General features: G+C 48.6%; 1 protein-coding gene across 1 annotated transcript in view; it reads left to right on the top strand.

Moving 5' to 3' along the window:
* The first annotated feature begins 3,411 nt into the window (after positions 1-3,411).
* The window catches only part of Tmem63c (transmembrane protein 63C), a 65,448-nt gene continuing 46,702 nt past the window's right edge, over positions 3,412-22,157 (top strand). The window contains 1 exon segment of the mRNA XM_076921572.1: positions 3,412-3,552. The gene's annotated coding sequence lies outside the window, so the exon portion shown is untranslated.

Here is a 22,157-nt window from a genome sequence, read left to right as displayed (position 1 = left end):
CCAGGTCTCCAGGCTTTACCCACTGAGCCATCTTGCAGGCTCCATTCTTACTTTTCATTAGGCTGTTCTCTTTCTGCTATCCACCTGCTTATCCACCCTGGGTGTGAAGACCAGGCCTACTTACTTATCAGGTTGCCTGGTCAGACTGGAGACCCAGGGATGATGCCTTTTCTGGGTTTCCCCCCTGTTTGATAGATAAGAGAAAACAAAAACAGCCCAGCATCCCAGGTCTAGACTCTACTCCAGGTTATCGTTAGAGTCAGGTTCTTCTAGGGAACTGGCCCTATAGCCAGCAGCAACAAAGATGTCCCAGTATCACCTCTCTGTCTCTTTCAGTCTTCACAAAGGGGACAAAGGAAGAGGGGGCAGGAGGTTACATTTAAAGGCTCATTTTCACTTTCACCCTATTGGCCAGGGATTTACTCTGGAGTTGTACCTGGCTGGGTGGGGTGGGAGTGTATGTGTGGGTGCAGCTGTGGTGTGTAGTCTCTGGCACGCTAGCTACAGGTTGCAAACTTCAGAGATCTTCTGTTACAAGGGAGAGGGAAGGGAAGGGCTCGCTCTGGTTCATAGCAGTCATTACTCCTGCATCTGCTGAAACAGTGTGGCCATGTGTTTGATGACTTCTTTCATTGCTGCAACCGAACATCTGACAGAAAGGAAGGGTTCATTTTTTGGGGGGGCGGGGAGGGGTCATGCTTGCAGAGAGTATTCAGTCTATCGTGGTAGGGAAAGCACATTTTCCAGAAAGGCTCTGTCTGTGGCCAGGGGGGTGAGGATGGAGAGTGGGGAGGGGGGCTTGCCACATAGTTTGTTCACACCTTAATAGACCATGGAGGAGAGAACTCAGGGCAAAACAAGAGATGATAAGAGCTTTCCAGGCCCACCCTCAGCAAGCCACTTCTGCTCACTAGGCACTGTCCCAAAAGTTTCACAATGTCCCCAAACAGTGCCACAGATTGCAGACCAAGAATAAGCTGGATAAATGGGGAGCAAATGACAGTGGGCTCCATCGGAAGATACTAGGCGCAGGAAAAGCAGCTGACTTAGCCAGGATGTTTCATTTATGCTACCGAGAACCCTTTTGCTTCTTAATATCATTCTTGGATAATCATGCTGGATTAACACTGGATTTTAGCAACACAGTTAGGAAGACAATTGCATTTGTAGTGGTTCAGAGACAACAGCACAGGTCAAAAGCACACCCCCACCCCACAAGAGTGACAGCATCTGCATCTTCAGTAAAAAGGCATTAAAGGCCACCCCACCCCCACCAGTCATTTCCACAAGTCTTCACCAAGAACCTTCTACAAGCCTGACCCTCAACTGGACGGCTGGTATTTGCATGGCTGGGATACCCAGTCATCTCTTCTTCCACTGTGTCTGCCTGGTGTCTGTGTGGATCACATTTCATTTTTTTTTTCTGGACCACTGCATGATCCCCTGTCATATGATTCACAATTAGCTGATCTCTCAGCCATGGGCTATGGTTTATTTGTTTGTTTTGTTTTTGTATGGTCTGCAAGAGCAGGTTCAATGATGAGAGAGCAATGATGACAGTCACTGTTCCCAAGACACATAATTAATCCTCATGACCAACACTGTAAATAATAAAATCATTATTATTTACTCTGTTTTACATATGTAATGAGGAATTGCAGAGAGGCCAAGCCTCATGTTTAGGTGATCTAGCTGGGACCTGAGTTTAGACACTGAGGGTTGGTTTTTCTTTTCTTTTTTTTTTTTTTTTCTTTTCTTTTTTTTTTTTTTTTGTTTGTTTTTTTTGTTTTTTGAGACATGGGTCTCACACTCACAGAGATCCCCCTGCCTCTGCCTCGCAAGTGCTGGGATCAAAGGTATATGCTATCATGTTTAACCTGGGAACTTTTTTATTTTTTTAATATTTATTTTTAAAAATAATTATTTGTTTTTTTTTATCTTATATGCATTGTTATTTTGCCTTCTTGTATGTCTGTGTTGGATTCCCCTGTCTGAACTGGCATCGCAGACAGTTATGAGCTGCTATGTATTGGAATTGAACCCAGGTCCTCCAGAAGGACAGTTAAGAGTTTTTAACGGCTGAGCTATCTCTCCAGCCCCAGCTCAAGAATCTTTAAACAAGATTCTTATACTTACCTGGCTTGTCTCCATACCCATTAGCCTTTATTGAGAAGCCCAGTAAGAGTGTTAGAGCAGAGAGACTTAGACTTCAACTAGCCCAGTCCTCCTGCTGAGAGAAAACAAAGATGGAATTACTGACCAAGCCCAGCAGGACAGCAGTAGAACCTGCTGGCGGGGCTAGAACTCAGAACCCAGCAGCAGTAGAATCCGTGATGGTCAAAGCCTTCCTTCACCTCGAGGTGATAAAACAAATGAATGGGTGAGAACACACCAGGATACACCTTGACATAGCCTGTCTAGAGTGGCTCAGCTCAGCCTTGGGTTCTCAGGGGTCGGCTAGATCAGAACAGCTAGAGGGTGGAGGGTGATAGGTGGGGGGACAGGGACATGGCATTGGGAGACTTAGTGCAGTCTAGCAAGGTATCAGTGCTACTGGCTATGAAAACCCAGAAGGACATGGTTACCTTTTCCCCCCCTCCTCCAGTGTCTCCTGACCCTGCCTCATACTGCTTCCTCCGTGGTCTTTTTATATTGTTAACAGCTCTGACAATATCTCACCGTTATAAAACATTATTCAGTAGGGTTCCTATTCACAATAAAATGTTTACTAAATAAGTGTACCCCAGCCCTGGCCCAGAGAAGGAGGGAGGGATGCTGTTGCTTGCAGCCCTCACTTTGCATAGTGGTCTTGGGGTAAACACATGGCATCAGCCCCCAGTTAAAAGCAAGTCTCTCTAGCATGGTAGACAGGTCTTTGTCGAAGCTTGAGAGCCACTTGAGGAGTGTGGTCCTGACAGAATGGACCAGACTCATCCCATTCCTGTGGGCCTCCTGGGTGGGGTTGTGGTCAATTTATAGACCTTTCTTTGTTGAAGAAGGAGTCAGTACTGAGCCATGCCGGGATATGGTCCTAGGGTGTGGCACAGTGCTACCTTGGTGAGGTTGAGTCAATTTCCTTGCCTCTGGCTCGCTGGGCTAGGGGGCCTCAGAGGAGAGTTTGAGGCGTGGGAGAGGGTGGGTGAACAAGGCAGCTGCCAAGGCCCAGAGATCCTCAGTTGTTGCAAACCGCAGCCAGGGAGCGGCAGCCTTGTGCATTCGCGATGGTCATGGTTTCTGATAACTACAAGATTTCCAGGGCAGAGCCTTGGTCTCCTCTTATCTAGCCCGGGTTCCCCCCACAGGTCAGAGCAACGTTGGGCGGGGCCAAGGTTGACTCCTACTGGGAGGAGCCGGGATGCCGCTCCCGCGGTGATGCAGAGGGGAATTTGCTGACAGTCCCTTGCCAGGTGGAGCTGGCTTTACCAGGCCGCTAAAAAGAAGGAGGAGGAGGACCCACCCGCAGTCTCCTCTCAGGTAGTGTTGCGTGGTACTGATTCCAGTAGCCCGAGCTCCTCGCCTGGGGTTGGCAGTGGCCGTGAGGGCGCAGATACGGTGAGCTGCCGTGCCGGGAGAAGGGATGAGAATCCGGGTCTTGGACTAGGGAGGGGGCGGGGAGGGATAGCTTGCTTGAGAGCTTTCGGGGACCTGGGACTGGACTGGAGGGATGGTAGTAAGGGAGACTGCGCCACATGCGGAGCACGTTGGTTGTCTCTCGGCATGTACCTAAGGAAGGGTGGACTAAGCCCACTAGCAAGGGCCTTGGCTTAGGAGACCTGTCTTTACGGATGCCGGAATGGAGGCAAGCGGGAGGCTTGCCTGGGGCTGAGGGGTGGGGTCCCGGCCTCTTGTCTGAGTAGGTGGGAGTTCCTCTTAGGGCAGTTCCACCCCCAACCATCTAGGGACTCCCCAGGGCTCTGCTGCCCACGCAATGGGCTGGGCTGGTCTGGCTGGGAGGAGGCGAGCAACTTCACCGTTTCTGTGACCACAGCATCACTGATGGATTGTGTGTGGGTCCGGTTCTAAGTTGGGCAGCCTGTGTTTCAAGGCGACAGGGTCCTGGGAGCGAAGGATGCCACCTTTCTCTATTTTAAAAGGCAGGATCTGCTTCCAATCTCAACTTGAAAAAAAAACTTTGGGTTTGGATGCAGATCTTGGGGGAAGCTGGGGTCCAGGGGTGCTTTGACTTGCCAGAAGTCACTTGGTAGCTACACAGAGCTGTCATCCCAGGCATAATCCCACCGTTCCCACCTCCTAGTCCCCCACACCCTCCTCCACTCCCGCTGGAGGAACAGGGGCTTGTCTTGTTCTCTAGATCCTTGATCCCCACCCAACACCCCCCTCTCCTCATCCCTAAGGATATAGGGAATTACAACTTGAGCAGGCTTGGGGAGCCAGAGTTGTAGACACCTACAGGGGTTGGAATTGGTCAAGAGGAAACTGCCAAGAACTGCTGTGTAGAAGGGGTGATGGGTCAGTTTTATGGGTTCAGGAAAATAGTGAGAGGTGGCTTTTAGTGGCAGAGGAAGTTTCTCAGTCTTTGTGCCATGTGTCAGCCTTGATGGAGGCCCAAGGAAAGTTCCTATGGGGCGAGCTGGTGCTGAAGGGAACAAGGAGATGAACTCTTACTTCAAGAGGCTGTGGAACTTGGTCCCAGAAGAGTGATGGGGTCTTCTGTGGGGACACCTTCTCATAGCCTCCCATCTTACTCTTGTCCTCTCTGATCAGTGTCTCCCCCACCCCCAGACAAGACTCCATTTAATCTGCTGTCATCCTAGTTGGATTCTCAAGCCATCTTGTCCTCCCTCTCCCTGGGGCAAGTGTCTTTTTCTTGTGGTAACTGAGGCAGGGAACAAGCATTAGTATTTTAGAACCAGAATCAGCTATCATGCTTGTGTGCAGAGTCACAGCTGGTACAATGGGCTGTTCTGTTCCTTCTACCTGCACATCTCAGGACAGGCTGAAGAGCTTTGGTTCTTTGCTTTTCCCTCTCTCCCGCTGCCCCAGCCCTGGGAGGTGAGGGTGTGGATGTCCCCCGACAGATAGGGCTGATGTGAGCAGATCCTACAGGTTCTCCTCCTTCACGGAATGTTTGCTGGTTACTTGGTAAGGAGGTAGCTTGAAGGAGGGAGCTGAGATCACATGATTACCTTGCCAGCATGTCCCCCACAGGGGTACACTGTCTCGTGAATCCATCAGAGCCAAAGACAGATGTCTGTCCTGCCCGGGGAACTGCAAGAGCAGCTACACACCTGAACACAGCTGTGAACTGTAGACAAGGGGACTGCTGTCTCTCTGAAAGCCCAACAGGACAAGAGGTTCTGACTCTGCATATGTGGAGTAAAAGATGTTACTATGTGCCTGGCCGCTTTCCAGGGATACCCTCTGGTACAGAGTCCTTGAAGGTGGGCTGCAGAATGGGGAACTGCTAGATGGTCTTTGGGATTCTCTGGGGGGGGTGGTGATCTGTGGGAAAGGATGGACTCTCTAGAAAACTATATTGAAGACAGGTGCTTGTGGGGTGGCAATATAATGCCAGAAGAACCCAACCCACCTTCCCTGGTACCTCCGCTGGGGCCTTTCTTCAGAAGGAAGGCAGTTGTTCACAGTCTAGGAATCTCTTGCTCATCCTAGCCATGAAAGGTCAGGATTCAAAAGGTTCCATCTTATTCCCAGGTCATGGAAGAAGAATCAGGCTTGTAGAACTGAAGGCCTGTTCTGGACCGAGAACCCTTATTTGCTGGCAAGTGTCCCAAGTTACCCTCCCTGACAGCTGGGCACCAGGTTACCTTCTCCGGATGGGTGGGAGGGCTTTGAAAAGGAGTCAAGTATTTATTACAGAAACAAAGTATTATTCTGGGATACTCTGGTCTACGTGGAAGCCATCTGTTTCCTGTCTTGATGGAGGCACTATGGCCATCCCCTTTATGTAGGATGTCCCCTTTCTCCATGACCAGTCTAGGGTCTCTTCCTGTCTTAGATGCCCCCCACCTTCAGTCCACTTCCAATTATATTCTGGCCTTTGACGACATTACTTCTCCCACGTCCTCAGGTAACTAATATTAACATATTTAACATCGTTGCTATCCAGAGAGGCTGATATCTAGGGGCCACACTGGGCTTCCCTACAGACCTGTACCCTCCCGCTGGCCCTTTCTGGGAGTCAGCTGGCTGAGGAACCATAGAGATAATGCATGGAAAGGACCTGGATCTCTTTGCAATGTCCAGGCTAGGGAAACCCACGTGGCACTCAGGCCATGGGCAGGGCCGTAATGACAGTGCTTAGGGGAAATGCCGAGCAATTGAGTGAGGTCAGCTTTCAGTGCCCTGTCTTGCCTGACCTGGGACCTCAGCATGCTCTCCTCTGGCTCTCTAGGGAGAGCTAGCATTTAAACAGCTTACTTGCCCACCAGCATGAGCGTACACCCAGAACTCTACTTTCCCGCCCATGAGTTGGCGGGGCCACCGTGGGAGCTAAGATGAGAACTTGGAGCCACTGAGATGAACGTGTGGGCTTAGCATGGATGATGAGTTCTTGTTTCAGAGCTATCTGGGCTTCTCAGGGCCAACCTGGGGTAGCTCTTAGGAACGTTCCGAGGCTAGAAGTTCATGAGCTGTGTTCCTAGAGCAGGCTATGCATCTAAGCTTCCTTTTTTTTTTTTTTTTTTTTTTTGCCAGCATCCCTAAGGCTAGGACTGAGACATGTCAAGCCAGGGAAGGGGGAGGGGCAGTGCAGACTCACTTAGACAATGAGGACCTGGCTCCAGGTTTCCCAGGATCCTGGCTTACACTTTCCTTACCCATCTGTCTGCTGTCTTATACCAGTCAGTCCCTTCAGGCTCTGAGCTGTTGAATGAAGTACATGGGAGTTGGCATGCGTCTATTCCTGCCGAGTCAGGACCTCTGGTGTCCTTAGAGGGTTAGAGACAGAAAGGCTAAACCAGCTGCCAGTGGGAAGCCAAACTGTCCCCTTCTCATCCCTGGACACTGGCTATTATAGTAGACTGGCCAAGAGAGGATGCCCTAAAGACGGACACCTTCATACTGTAGCTGAGTCTTCTCAGGACCGTGCCCAGCCAGATGAACACTGGGTTCAGGCCACTCACTGGCTCAAGAGCATGGGACTCTAAGGTCTTTGGAGATTCAAGGGAACAAGCAGCACAATCCTGTGGCCATTCAAGGATGTGGTTGGGTTATTGATCATGGACCATTGTCACCTCAGATGTCCAAGCGACAGTTGACCGTAGCATGACCAAAATGCTGCAAAGAACAGCTGGATATGTACTCAAAGCCTGTGGAGTGACCAGCTATGTGTGGTAGAACCTGAGCATGAAGGAATTGTCACATGTGACACAGTGTCCAGAGGTTGCTTAGGGCTAGGTTTCCACCCACATCAGTACCTGCTTATTCATTCCCAAGAAGTTAGTCTTCATTTGCTGTGCTGGGGAACCCTGTTTAGAGGCCTCAGGAAGATGGAGAGGAAGGTAGAGGAAGATGACTGTGTGGTGCTTGGTGATTAAGTCTCCTTTCTGTCAACTCTCTAAGGATCTTTGGGTACCTATGTACATTCCTCAAGGCACCATTAGAGTTGAACTCTTCCCTTCAGAAGAGCATCAGGTCCCCGACAATCCAGGAGAAGGGGGTCATTCAGGAACCAGAAGGCATGTGGGTGGCAGGGCAGAAGGAGGTATACATAGTGTTACTATGTCAAGGACCCCTCCTGGCCAGGGTCATGTGTGTCCAGGTATGAACCAGGCCAGGCCTGGAAAGACTGCAGACATGAGACCAGGGATCAGCACCTGAGGTCTTGCTGCTCTGTGGTTCCCAGTGCCTGGTTATTACTTCTGAAACCTCCCTAGGCTCCAGAGAAGAAGTGAATCAAATGAACATTCACTTGAGGAGAAAACAGAGGTTGTAGGAGGCAGTGTGACCAGTCTTACATATGTGGCCACAGGGGTCTGAGTCTAGTGTACAGAGGTTTGACTCCAGCATACAAGGGCCTGTCTCCTATATACAGGGGTCTGTCTCCTATATACAGGGGTCTATCTCCTACATAGAGTGGTCTGTCTCCTACATACAGCGGTCTGTCTCCTACATACAGGGCTTTGTCTCCTATATACAGGGGTCTGTCTCCTACATACAGCAGTGTGTCTCCAGCATACAAGAGTCTGTCTCTTCTATATAGGGGGTCTGTCTCTAGCATATGGGGGTCTGTCTCCAATATACAGGGGTCTGTCTCCTTGATATAGGGGTCTGTCTCCTGTATATAGGGGTCTGTTTCCAGCATATGGGGGTCTGTCTCCAGCATACAGGGGCCTGTCTCCTGCATACAGACATCTGACTCCAGTGTGCAGACACGTCCAGTGCTTATCTCTGTTGTGCTATTGGCTTCGCTGAAGCTGCTTAAGACCCAAGAACTTGGAAGTGAAGGTTGCTGGTTTGTCCCCTTCCCCTCCACTCTGGGCAGGGTGCCCAGAGCCGGGGCAGCTGAAGGACAGTTCCTGTCACAAGAGCAAAGGAAACAGAAGGATAGAATTCCTGCTTCACCCCCCCCCCCCCCACACACACACATGCACAGGAGGAGGACACCTAGATTTTGGTCTTACCCACACCAACTCCTCCAGGCCCTGTAGACAGTAGTCCTGAGAGGGGCAGGGCAGGAGGAGAAACCCTTTCCTAGAGCCCTCCAGTGGCCTGAGAAACCCTGGTCTTTCCATGTTGGTGAAAGCAGGCTTTCAGAGTAGGTCTGGTAAGGTTAGGCACCCCAGTGACTGTGCCTCCTTACTGGATGAGTCCATTTTGAACCTACCTCTATCCTGAGCCTCTCTCGCTGGCCCCAGCGCCTTCTACTAAGCAGTTATCCAGTGTTGGGTAATTCCTCACACAGCATGCTCTCCCTCAGGCTCAGAGGTCCCCTCTCCACATATGATCACACTGAAGTTTCCACAACATACCCCCAGTTTTTCTTCCCAATCTCCTCTCTCCTCCCCTTCTTCCTCTTCTTCATCTCCCCCCCCCTTTTGGAGACAGGATCTTACTGTGTAGAACTGGCTGCCCTAGAACTTATAGAGATCTTACCTGTCTCTGCCTCCCAAGTACCGTGATTGAGGTTGTGTGCCCCGTGGCCAACACCCCTACTCCTAGCCCAGTTAAGAAGTACGACGTTGGCAAAATAGAATCTAGAAAAAAGAGACCACTTCCTGACCCATGCCCCAGATTACCCCAGACCTGTCTCCATTCTCATCTATTTTTTCCCCGTCCCTTTATAACACAATGAACCTGCCACCTCCTCCATGAAGCCCTCCTGGGATCTCTGCTAGAAAAGGTCTCAAAAGCCTGACACATTGAACCTCTTTTGCTAGACAGTGAGCTTATTTGTTCACTTAGCGTTCTCTGGATGCTACACACACGCATGTCCCCGGTAACTCGTGGGAAAGGAAGGAAATGACAAATGACAGTTACGTTCCAACGTAGAAGGCCAGGGATGGGAAGTTCTGACAAGGACGTGTGGCGATGTAGTTGCTGTGCGGTGCTTTGTGATTGCTGGTTTCACATCGGGGTGTGTGATGGCATAGAGACACTCATGCCCATGCAGAAGCTGACAGTCTCTGGGTTATCTAGGGCAGCAACACCTGAAATGCAAAAAATAGGTCTTGGTCCTGTAGCTTTGACACTGACAATACTGGAAGGGACAACCAAAGCTGTAATGCCTGCTAGTTCATACAAGCAGAGTGGGGGGTATTTATCTTACTGTTTATTTATTGTCTTATTGTATTCTGAGTTTTTGAGACAAGGTCTTGTTATGTAGCTCTGGTCAGTCTGCAGCAATCCTCCTGCCTCAGCCTCTTGAGCGCTATAACCGCCCCAGTTCCTGAGTAACAACTTGGGGGCTTATTATTTACTAATAAATGCCTTGGGCATTATGCTTGGCTTGATTCCCAAATAGCTTATAATTCAACTAACCTGTTTATACTATTCTACGTCTGCCACATGGCTGGTTACCTCTCTTCAGTTTCATACATCCGACTTCCTCCAAGTTTGAGTGGCAAATCTTCCAGCCTCTTTGTCCCAGAGTTCCCCTCTCTCAGGATGTCCCACCTTCTAATACTGCCTCAGTTTATTGGCCATCAGATTTTTATTGACAGGTGATGCTTTTACACAATGTACAAGAGATTCTCCCTACAGAGTGCTGGGATTTCAAATATGCATCATCACTCATTTCTGTCTGAAGATTTTGTTTTGATGGTTTTTTTTTTTTTTTTTTTTTTTTTTTAGACAGGATCCCATGAAGCCCAGGGTGGTCTCAAACTTACTAGGCACAAGCTGCCTTTGAATTCCTGATCCTTCTGCCTCCATCCCCCCCCACCCAATGCCAAAATTTACAGATGTATATTGCTAGCTGGGAATTTTATTTTCTGTAAATTATATCTTGATAAGACATATATGTATGTATATTTGACCAGTGTGTATATATTCTGTATTGCCATGAGTAAATCTTAAGATCTGTTATAAAAGGAGACTGAAGAACAGCGCCAGTAGTGACAATATAAGGCCAATAAAATTATAAAAACACGATCTTATGATTAATAGAGATGAGTAAGCTACAGCCTATGTAGCACAGCCTGTGGTGGTCTGTGGGGAGTGGAGCTGAGACTTCAGGGGAAAGATTTCTTGTTTATCAGGATCACTTTGTTACACACACACATGCACATACACACACACACACACACGCATACATGCACACACATACATGCACAAGATCCAAAGGGAAAATTATAGGATATTGATATTTGTTAATTAGGTTGATTTTATTCTTTCATCTTTTTAGTGTTTACATTTACATTTTTTTTCCCCAAAGGAAAACCACCAACTTCTCTCTGGGAGGTGGGGTAGGGTCCTGAGGAGGTGACCACTGTGGCCTGAAGGAAGAGTGGCAGGTGTAACCAGTATAGGGAGCTAGGGAGAGGAAGTGCGGGTGTCCCGAGCCGGGTGATGAAGTGCAGCTGGCAGTGAGATGTTTGCTGAATGACTTGTGTTCGTCTTTTCTCAGCACCTTCCCGTCTCCCCTATGATGCCAGCACTTCTGTATTTGGGCTATGTGCACAGGAAACAGGGCACTGGGAGAACTGTCTTCTGCCATTTTTGAGACTTTTATTTATTTATTTTAAAGATTTCTTTATGTCTGTTGTTGTTGTTGTTTTTATGAGACAGAGTTTCTCTCTGGAGCTCTGGTTGTCCTGGAATTCACTCTATAGGCCAGGCTGGCCTCGAGCCCACAGAGCTCTGACTGCCTCTGCCTCCTGAGTTCTGGGATTAAAGGCATGAGCTACCACTGTCTGTTTATTTCTACTAATTTTAATCATGTGCGTGTGTGTATTGAGTAAGTAAGGGGGTATATATGCATGCATACAGGCTCTGTGAAGTCCAAAAATACCAGCTTCCTCTGGAATGAGAGTTATAGGCAGTTGTGAGCCACTTGATATGGGCGCTGGGAACCTAACTTGGGTCCTATGGGACAGCAATACACACCCTTAGTCACTGAGCAATCTCTTCATCCCTAATTGGATTCCTTTTAAAGTCTAGCTAACCTAACGAGGGCTGGCAAAGCGGTGAGCAAACAGATGAAGTTCCACACTAAAATAAGGAAATAACCATTGGTACAGAGAAAATAGAGTTCTCAGAGAACACTGAGCTCAGACATGTGCAGATCCACTTGAATGCTAGCTGAAACAATAGTTTTCTGGGAAAGTGTAAATAATCAGATTGACTCAGAAAAGCTGCAAACCCAAACAAACCAATAATTATAGAAGGAACCAAGTCAAAAAAAAAAAAAAAAAAAAACCTAAAACAGCCAAGTTTAGACAGTGTCTGTTGAACCTTCAGGTAGTTAAATAACACCAACCATTCCAGATCTTAGAGAAGGAAAGATTCCAGGACATTCTGCGAGGCTAGTGCCACACTAATAACAAAGACAGGACAGCTGGTGTGTGGCACACATTCATAATCCATAAATTAAATACCAGAATGAATGTTTATATGTGAATATTGGTATAAAAAGTATAAGCTAAATAATAGGTTTAAAGTATTTTTATTTACTTATTGCTTACAATTTTAATAACTTTTTACTTATATGTTACGTATGAGTGTTCTGCATATAGGCCTGCAGAGGCCTCTTCTGGCCTGCAGGTCAGAAGAGGGCATCAGATCCCATTATAATGGTTGTGAGCCACTGTGTGGGTCTTGGGAATTGAGCTCAGGACCTTTGGAAGAGCAGCCAGTACTTTAAACCACTCAGCCATCCCTCCAGCCCCCTCTTGCTTAATTTTTTAAGAATTGTCTTATTTTTTTGTGTCTGAGAATTTGCTTGTCTGAGTGTGCACCATCTGCATACTTGGTTATCCATGGAGGTCAGAAGAGAGCGTGCCTGGGGCTTGAGTTAAAGATGGCTGTGAACCACCAGGCAGGTGCTGGAAACCAAACCCAGGTCGTCAACAAGTGCTCTTAATTGCAGAGCCATCTCTCTAGTCCCTATTCTTGGCCTTTGAAGACAAGATTTCGAGTAACCCAGGATAACTCTCACTACATAGCCCATGATGAACTTGAACTTCAGACCCTCATATTCAGCCTCTACCACCTGAATGCTGGGATTATCAGCATACACGTCACACCCAGCAAGGGCCTAGAGAGTATTTGATTAAAATTTATATGTGTTTGATTTTAATCTCTCTCTCTCTCTCTCTCTCTCTCTCTCTCTCTCTCTCTCTCTCTCTCTCTCTCTCTGTGTGTGTGTGTGTGTGTGTGTGTGTGTATACACATGCATGTTTGTGCATGTGTGTGTGGGTATACATCCCCAATATTTTTCTACACTGTTTACCCGAAACATGATGTAATCTATGCTGGAGAATGTTCCACAAATGTTTGGAAAATGTTTGGAAATTCAGGAGCTGCTGGGTGGAATGAGGAGAGAGAGTAAGAGAAAGCAAGAGGGTGAGGGGGAGAGGAGAGAGAGAGAGAGGAGAAAGGAGAGAGGAGAAAGGAGAGGGGAGAGAAAGGGTGAACTTGGGAGGGAGGGGGGAGAGAGAAAGAAATATCTGTTCTGGTGGCAATGAAGAGTTCTGAACTGAGAAGCGATGGCCTTTCAACTCCTATGGCCAAAGCAGAAGCATTTAACAGGGGGCAGGGATGAGTGAGGTGCAAATGGTGTGCCTAAAAGCATTGCCATATCAACTAGGGTATTCGAATATCCTAGTTAAAACAATTGATAAACGGTATGTTGAAAATGTTCTTTAAAAGCTGACTACGTGCCTGATGTGGTAGCACACACCTTTAATCCCAGTGCCCAGGGAGTAGAGGTAGGTGGATCTCTGTGAGTTCAAGGCCAGCCTGGTCTACACTGTGAGCTATGCTGTTGAAGATGCAGAGAAACCAGCAACTAACTGCATTGCTGGGACACACAAGCCGCTTCATTATTCCCGGAGAGCTTGGCCATACATATTAGAATTTAAGAGCCGCAGAACCTTCAACCTAGGGTTTTTTACAGCTAACTCCAAAAATGATTATTGGAGCTTCCTGTATCAAAAATAGGGAAACGAACCAGGCATGGATGAATGCAGCACCTATAATCTTAGTACTGGAGGGGCTGAAATAGGAAGAAGGCCAGTTTCAGAACAGCCTGGTCTCCGCATCAAGTTCAAGGCCATGCACAGTCACAGAAAGGGGGGCGGGGGGGGGGGACAGCCTAAGCATCCAGCCAAGGCTGGAATCGCATGAAGGATAGGGCTTGGTTTGGTGGAGTGCTACTGAAATCTGAAGATGTTGGATGCAGAGATGGGCGGCGTGTATTAATGAGCAAAGCAAAGAGCAGCAGGGTCAGGAAGACACTGGGATGAGCACACATTCATCCACGTCCGGGGAAACTCCGAGAAAGCTACAGCAGGAGCATTAACTATCTTTATGTCCAGAAATGCAGCAGAGCGCTGGGAAGGCAAGGGCAGCGTGCCCAATCCCATTTCTATTGTGTAATTACCTTGAGTGGGCTTTTTCCATAGTGTGTTGCTTTCGGAATCTAAAAACACTTTAGAAGAAAACTTGCAAAGGGAGAAAACTATTTAAAATACCCCATCCCAAGCTTCCTTCTTTTCCTTTTTTTTTTTTTTTTTTTTTTTTTTTTTTTTTTTGCCAACACTTGAGGATCAGACCCAGGACCTTCTGCATGCTGGGCAAGTGCTCTGTCACCAAATGACATCAGTCCTGAATTTCCATTTTAAGTTCCCTCTTTTGTGGGTTCTTCTCTTCTTTTATTGGCAATGTCAGATCTTGAAGGGTCCATAAAAGATTATCCCTCCTTTCATTTTGTCTAAGAGGAAAAACAAAACCTAGAAATGTGTCACACAAGCCGCCCAGGGTTGCTGCTAGTCTCTGCAGACTTTGGGATCCCCTGAAGTTGCTTGGAACTGAGGCTGCTGTGTGAGCTACACAAGCCTCATCTGTGGACTTGTCTGGCTTCTCTCAGTGTACGCATTGAGTATTACTTCCTGTACCTCTTTTGTAAAGATACAGATGTGCAGATCTCTAGGTACCTTCCTGGACATTTGTTCTTAGTGGGCCAGGCAAGGGACCTTCAACAGGCATTTCAGTAAGGTCTCCTCAGATGACTCTGAAGGAAGATGACTGTGACCCTATGTGGCTCCCCCCCCCCTTTCTCAGCACTGCTGGCTTTAACTACATCCAGACTGTTCCCATCACAGTTAGGGAAAGCAAGGTGCTTCAGCTCACTAGGGGACAAGTGTCAGAACCAGAATGGCCTGAACCCCCAGTAAACTGACCCATCTCTGTCCCCCTTGTCCATGACTTCTGCTCAGCTGGGATAGCTCATGCAGGCCATGCCTTGAGGACTCATTGGCCTCCAAGATGCCCTTCACCCTACCAGAGCTCCTCAGGCTGGCCCAGTGGGAAGATGCTGACAAGCGCATTGGACCTAGGAGAGGGCTGGCCAGCTTGGGTTTGGGGAGGAGCTGTTTACAGAGGACTGGCATCCCTGCCTGCCTATCCAGAGTGTTCTGTTGTCCCTATGCCACAGAGCTCTGAAGGAACCACTTTGGTTGTCAAGAACTGGTGAGATGCTGTAGGCACTTGGAAGCATCTCTTCCCAGAGACTGGTGAAGAACTGGAAGGCCCGGGGACATAGCCTTTCAGCCTGAGCTCTCACCAACACCTGCTGTCCCAGGTAGGTGTACCTGTCACCACCTCTCAGCCCCAGAACTAGTCTTCCTCCCCATTCCAACCTTGGGAAATATGGCCATATGGTTATCTCATAGCCTGGAATGTATCAGTCAGCATTTGAGAAAAGGCCCTTAAGCACAGCCTGATTGGAGGGACCAGAAGGGACCTGAACTTTCTGCACAGGACAGAGGGTGGCTCAGGCTCCTGAGGTTTGAGGAAAACTAGAACTGTGAGTCGCTTGTCTTCCATTCACTGGCAATGCTGCAGGCTGAGCTTCTAGCTGGGACCCTGCATTGAGTGTCCTGCCCAGCTGCTCTGGTGTGGGGAGCAGGCTCAGGACAGGCAATGTTCTGAGCACTCCCTAACTCTGGGAACCCTGTCCTCTGGGAAGGATTAAGACAGTATCTTCAGACCTCAGGGACTGGAAGGAATCTTAAGGAGCTTCTTGAACATTGGTTAGTATCAACAGAGGATCCAAATGTTGGTATTGAGTATCTCAGAGGAATCAGGTATAATCTCATTGGCACTGCATAGGAAGCTTTCTGTTTCAGCCACCTCAGCCCAGCCTCTTCCCTGGATCCCCTTCCTCTCTTCTACTAGAGTCGGCCACCCCAGCCAACTCTCACTCCTTTGTTTAATATCTGAAGGTAGAATGTGTTACGAGTCAGGTGAGCATCTAGAAGACTCTTTCTCGTTTCAGAAGTGAAAGTGCTACTGATGAAATTTGGAGAAGGGATGATGCAGCCCTGGAGGCTGAACAAGGAAGCTGTAATTCAGTCAGAGCTCTCCCTCTGAGAGCGTCTAAGGCTTCTCTTTCATGGAGAAAAAAAAAAAAAACACTGTCCTGGATGTGCTGTTGGCCAAGAGTGTTACAGTTGTTGTCATCCACTAAGGCCATCTTAGATCTAGTTCTTTCTCTGTCCAAAGTGCTCAGTCTTTTTCTGTAGCCCTTGGGACTTCCTTTTCCCAGGAGAGCCTCTCCAGGGCAGGTGGCCTTGGCTGCAGGCAGCACTTACTTCTGTCCCCCTCAGGTCTCACTGTCCAACCCTGCTTCCTCCCATCTAGGTGGTTGTGGGGAGCAGCTGTGAACATTGTTGAAAGCTGTCAGCCTCACCATCTCTGTGCACCTCAATTTCTAGCCATAAAATGGGGGAAGTGGTAGAACCCTAAGGTCACTTTAGGATTAAATAGACTAATATCTGTAAAATGCTCGGAACAGCATCTAGCGTTCAGTAAGTGGGCATGACATCAGCTCTGCTCATCACAAAAGCCTGTTTTCTCCCAGCCACACCCGGCTGGTTGATTAACTTCCCCTAAGCACTGAGTAGCCATCTTACCCATCATGGCGCCCCGTAGCCTATTTAATAATGATACCCTAACCTGGCCTTTAAGGGTCTTGAAAATAGAAACTTTCTATATCTTACTTATGTTATACACTTGTAAGGAAACAATATCTATTGAGACAGAGGATTTTTACCCTCAAGGTGGTGCACTGAATTCTCAAGGCACGGGGTTGTAGCCACCTGCAGCTCCCCGCCACAGCTTGAAGGTTTAATTCAAGTTCTGCCTCTTAACCATAGCCCAGATATGAGCAAGGCCGGCTATGGACTGCAGGGTCCACTGGATAAGTATAGCTCTGGTTTCACCTGGGTCCATGAGATTGCAAGTTCAGTAGTCCTTTCTAGACTTCAACTCTGTCCACATCAGAGTGAGGAGAGGTCAGGTGGCCATTGCCCAAAGCAGACAGGGACTGCAACACTCTTTCAAGTTCAGGCCAGGCAGCAGACATGAAGTCATTGTCCTTGGCTCTCTTAGCTCTGGGCTGCTGGAGGTTGGCAGAAAGTACCCAGGATCAGCACCTTGGACAGAGCACGCTGCACTTTTAACCCTGAGTCTCCATGAAAGCCAGGCTGCACACCAGGAAGGGACTGGAGTTTGGTGGCGTAAGAACTGGCCTGCATTTAAAACCAAGTTCTTTTTCTAGTGCAGAGGTGTTGGTTGGCCATGACCATGAGTAAGTCTATTTGTAAATCTGTAAAATGGAGAGAGTATTTTCCCCTATAGAGGTAGAGGCCCCTACAGTGGGGCAGCTAGCCAGCACCTTTGCCCGGGGGGGGGGGGGGGGGGGCAGCTTCATTTCAAAGCTGTTCTTCTCAACACCGTGTCCTACAGCCTGCTCACTTTCCCTAGGTGCATTCTGCCTTGCAGGCTATGGGCTCCACTCCAAGTTGACAGACGATGGTGGTGATCAGACGGGGGCGAGAGAGGATCAGTCCAAAGCTTCCAAGATTCCTGGCAGGGTGAGAAGCAAGGAGGGAAATGACACAGTTCTGTCTGATTTTCTCTGAGATTTTTCCACCAGGAGGCTCAGGCACTGCCAAGCCCTGGGAAGCGAGGGTGTGGTGCCAGAAAAGGAGCAGACCACGCTGTGCTGGTTCCCGCAGGGCAGGCTTCCCTTTAACCAGCTCAACAACAGGATGCTTGTGCTTGGGTTATGGCTCTAGGCTGGGCACTGAGATCAGAAGCATGTAAGCTAGACACAAGCCTGTCCTTCTAGGTCTCAGTTCTACTGCTGGAGAAGGGCAGGGCATTCATAAGCAGCTTAAATTCTTGATTTTTCTATTAGTTAGTCTTACCGTTTGAGAGACAGAGTCTCGCTTAATAGCCCAGGCTAGCCTCAGAATTGTGTCAATGCTCCTGCCTCAGCTTCTCAAGTGCTTGGGATATGGGAGTATACCAGGAGGCCTTGCAAAGCAATATAAATTGTAGATATGAGGTATGTTAGGAAGAGAAAAGTGTAATATGGAAACAAACACACAAAAGCAAGGGGCCTCAGGTATGCTTCAGAGCTGTGTCATTAAACAGGGCCTCCCTGGGGCTGGAGAGGTGTTTAGCACTCAAGGGCACCAGCTGCTCTTCCAGAGGACCCGAGTTTGGTTCTCAGGGTTCATGTGAGGTGCTTACAAACCATATGTAACCCCAGCTCCAGGGGATCTGATGCCTCTGGCATCCACAGACACCTGTACATATGTGCACCCACTCATATGTGGAAAGACACACTGATATGTAATTTTAAAAAATATCCAAATTTAAAAAAATTTAAATATAATAATAAATAATTATTTTTTTAAAAAATAGGGTTACCAGGACAGATCTTAGAAAAAACATGTGATCACTGAGACCCAGACTGCTTCCCTTGAGAGTCCCTGGTAGGTCTCAGGATTCAAAATAAGGCCTTAGAACAGGAGCAAGATCTAGAAACCCTATTAATCCTAGCCCAGACAATATCACACTTCTCTCCACTATTTCCGTGTCTCCCCATTACCTACACCATAAAGCACAGGTCAACCAGGCTGTCTTAGGACCTGGGGTCTATCCAGGTTTGCCTTTATTTCAGCAGACCCTTTTCTCTGGGCCTCCGTAGCTAAGACTCATTTTTGAATATCTTCCCCTCCACTCCCACCTCTACTGGTTTCTATCATTGTAGACTCTCTACTTACAAATGGCACCCCCAGAACTCCTCCCTGCCTGTCCCTGTGGCCTGGGGAGTTCTATGGTCCCCAAGGCCATAGCTTATACCTTGCTTTGTCCTGCTTTTGACTGGAACAACTGTCTGCTCTGCTACCTGGGTACATGCTGGGACCTTGGCCTGGGTTCTTCCATCTTCAGCTGGTGTTGGCTCAGTAAACACTAGGCTGAACTGTGCCCATGCTTACATGCCCCCTTAACAGTGGTACAAACAGGGTGAGCCTTTGATCCACTTGGACACCAAAGGCAAAAGAGAAATGTGAACAGAAAAAAAAAAAAAAAAAAGGAAGGGGAGGGAACATGGAAGAGAGGAGGAAATCACACTCTTCTATTCAGATCGTCACAGGCAGAAGGATGGGTCTCTCTTCTCCAAAAATAGCTACTACTTCCTTCAGCAACCCAGGCTAGTAGTTCTTTGAGTTTAATTAGAACGTCTCTAGCTTTAGGCAGAGTGTATTTTCTCTGGTTCCATCTTCGGGTCTGAGAAGTTTTCCTGAACCTCAAGCTGAGGGAGAGCAAAGCCGGGTGGGCAGGCGTCTAGCTCTGGCTGATGTCAGTGACCACCCCCCCCCCCCCTGCAGAGTCATAGGGGAACAGGAGGACTGAGGAGTGGGGTGTGACCACAATTCCTGTAGCCCCTCAGCCACTTGGCTCTGCTTCCCTCCAGGGCTGCGCTTTGTCACTAGGTCTGTAGAGAGTCTTCAGTACTTCTTCGCTTGTGAGTCTCAGGACCCTCATGAGTTCCCAACTCTGGTGCTCCATGGGCCCCGTGAGGCTGTGTAAACTAGACCAGCGTCGTCAACCATCTGGTTTCCACCACCCATCACTGAAGCAGCTTGCTTTGAGCAGGCAGCTGCTCTCAGAGCACCCCCGAGGCAGACAGCATGGCTTCCGGCCTATTTAGACAGATGGAGCCCGAGCCCAGGGATGGGCTTCACCCTGGCCTTCCTCTCATCTGAGGGTGGCATATTTCCATCTAGGGACCTGATCTCCCCAGGGAGCCTGAACGCAATCTGGACCCACAGCTGCCTTCCTCCTCTGCCTCCCTCTCAGCGTTTGGGCATTCAGTGGGCTGCTCTTGGAATGTCATGCCTTGGTTGGAGGCCGTTATGCCCTTAAGGATATGTGGCTGTCCTATTGACTCAGAGCTCACATGGTGGCAGGGATCCTGTCTTGAATTGTTGGGGGGTGGTTTAAAATGCCTATGCTTGTAGAATCTGAGCAGAGTGCCTGGAAGCCAGCAAGCTGTCAGCTCGTATGACACAAACTGTCGATATTTAAGGGGCCACCTTTGGCCGGCCTAGCCTTTGTGTATCCTTTCTGGATATTAGGGAGAATCAGATGTTACCCTCTGTGATTCCCCACACCTTGCAGTACCTTTATCCCATACTCTTTTTAGGGAAATTTGAGCCTGAACTGTAGGTTCCTTCCTTAAGTTCAGGAGCCAAGTCCGGGCTGAACCAGTGATTCTATGATTGAAAGCTGTGCAGTTGAGAGATACACCATAGCTTTGAGAACCAGACCAACTCTGCCAGGCTTTCTTACTCCAAAGTCTAGGCTCAGCTTTAGGGCTTCAGGGGTACCTTCCACCTCTTTCTATGGACTTTGCCTCCATAGGGCAAATTCTAAAGCGTGGTCCAGCGGTATTGGCACCATTCAGGGACTTGTTGGAGGTATTGATTCCCAAGCCTGCCATTCCAGAACCTATAGTGATTCGATGACAATTGAATAATGATTCATTAATACCTCCTCATACTATATAAGGACAAAGATGTCTAGTGAGTCCCTTGTGCTGCATCTGTGACCACCTACCTCTCTTCCCTGAAGGCAAATTCTGCCATCAGTTTTTTTATGCATGCTTCAAGAGAAAACTGGGCCCCACCCAGGTAGGCACATACAGGGCACAGCATTCTCTGTGTGCTGTCTGTATTGTGCTTTGCCCTCTAGACCATACAGCTGCTACGCCCAAACCTGAAAGCCTACGTATGGGGTTCAGGGTCCCATCACTCGACTAACGGTCCTGCCTTACGTAGCTGGTCTTTGCACCTCAGTTCCTAGCTCAGTGTGGCACAGATCAGATGTCTGATAAGACAAGTTCTGTATGGATATGAGTGAGTTGTAAGCAGCTGGTTGAGTCTGAGTGAGACTAGGGTCCAGCCTTTGGCTGTAGGGCCTTGAATGATCAGAGCTCATCTTGGCTGCAGAAAGAGGTGGAGTGGGGGGTACCACCAATAGCATCTACCTGGTTACCTTGCTTAGCTGGTTGCTGTGGGTACCTCTGTGCTGGCAGCCTTTATCCTTGTGCAGCAAGGGCTGAGTCTAGGATGGGGCCCTATCTCACTGCCTGTTTCTGATTCCTTCCTATTCCCACCTTCCCTCCTCACTGGCCCCTCTGGATTCATGCTGAAGAATTAACGAGGGAGAGGCTGAGGAGAGAACCACACCCGGGAGTCTTTACCCCCCTGTTGATGAGAAGTTGAGCAGCTGCCCAGTGTTGCTGGCTGAAAGTGTAGTCCAGACTTGTTGCCATGGAGACGAGAATCACAGGGATAACTCGGGGTCCTGCTGAAGGCTCAGCTTCGCCCAGTTGTGACTGCATTTGCTCTACCGCCCTCAGATGGGAGGTGTGCCGAATTTCTCTTTCTCTAAATCAAGACAGAAACTTCCAAGAACGGATTCCAGCCAACTCCACAGGGGATAAGGATAGACAGGCGCTACCTAGCCTTAGATGGGAAGCTTATGGCAACTTTGGCCAGCAGGTGAGAGAGAAGTATCTTAGATGACAGTGTTTCTTTAAGGTCCTTTCCAGGCCATATGTCCTGGGTTTGACATCACAAGGCCAAATAAGTCCCTCCGCCCTGTCTCCTGACTGTCTCACCCCCAACAAATATTTCAAAGCATCCAGCCTTACCCAGGCAGCAGAGGAGGTAATGAAAAACAAGGGCTCAGACTGTGTCATTAGGGATTGGCTATTCCCTAGAGTAGCCAGTCATGTGCAAGGTCAGCTTGTAAGTGACCACATGGTACACTAGCTCCCCACATCATGCATCACCAAATGGACTGGACAGTGTGTGAGCCATTCACTTGGTTCCCTTAGTCCTCACAGGTACTCAGTGGGGGAGGGGAACATTAATACACCCATTTTATAAGTAAGGAGACCGAGGCACACTTAAGACACCTGCTCAAAGTCATGGGGCTAATATGTAACAGAGGCTAGGGTCAGACCCAGAGAAGCCAGCTCTAGGGACCACAATTACATGCTGCACTGTCTGCATCCCAGGATGCAATGAGGTAGAGGGCGTGGCATGTCACCCGATTCCCCCAAAGCAGTAAATATTGAACTGAGGTTAATGGCAAAGAGTTAGTGCTGGTAGTGGGGGAACATCTGGGCAGAGAGAATAGGATATGCC

This window comes from Arvicanthis niloticus, chromosome 23 (assembly GCF_011762505.2).
Source record: "Arvicanthis niloticus isolate mArvNil1 chromosome 23, mArvNil1.pat.X, whole genome shotgun sequence".
Taxonomy (NCBI): Eukaryota; Metazoa; Chordata; class Mammalia; order Rodentia; family Muridae; genus Arvicanthis; species Arvicanthis niloticus.
This window is presented reverse-complemented; position numbering and strand designations above follow the sequence as displayed.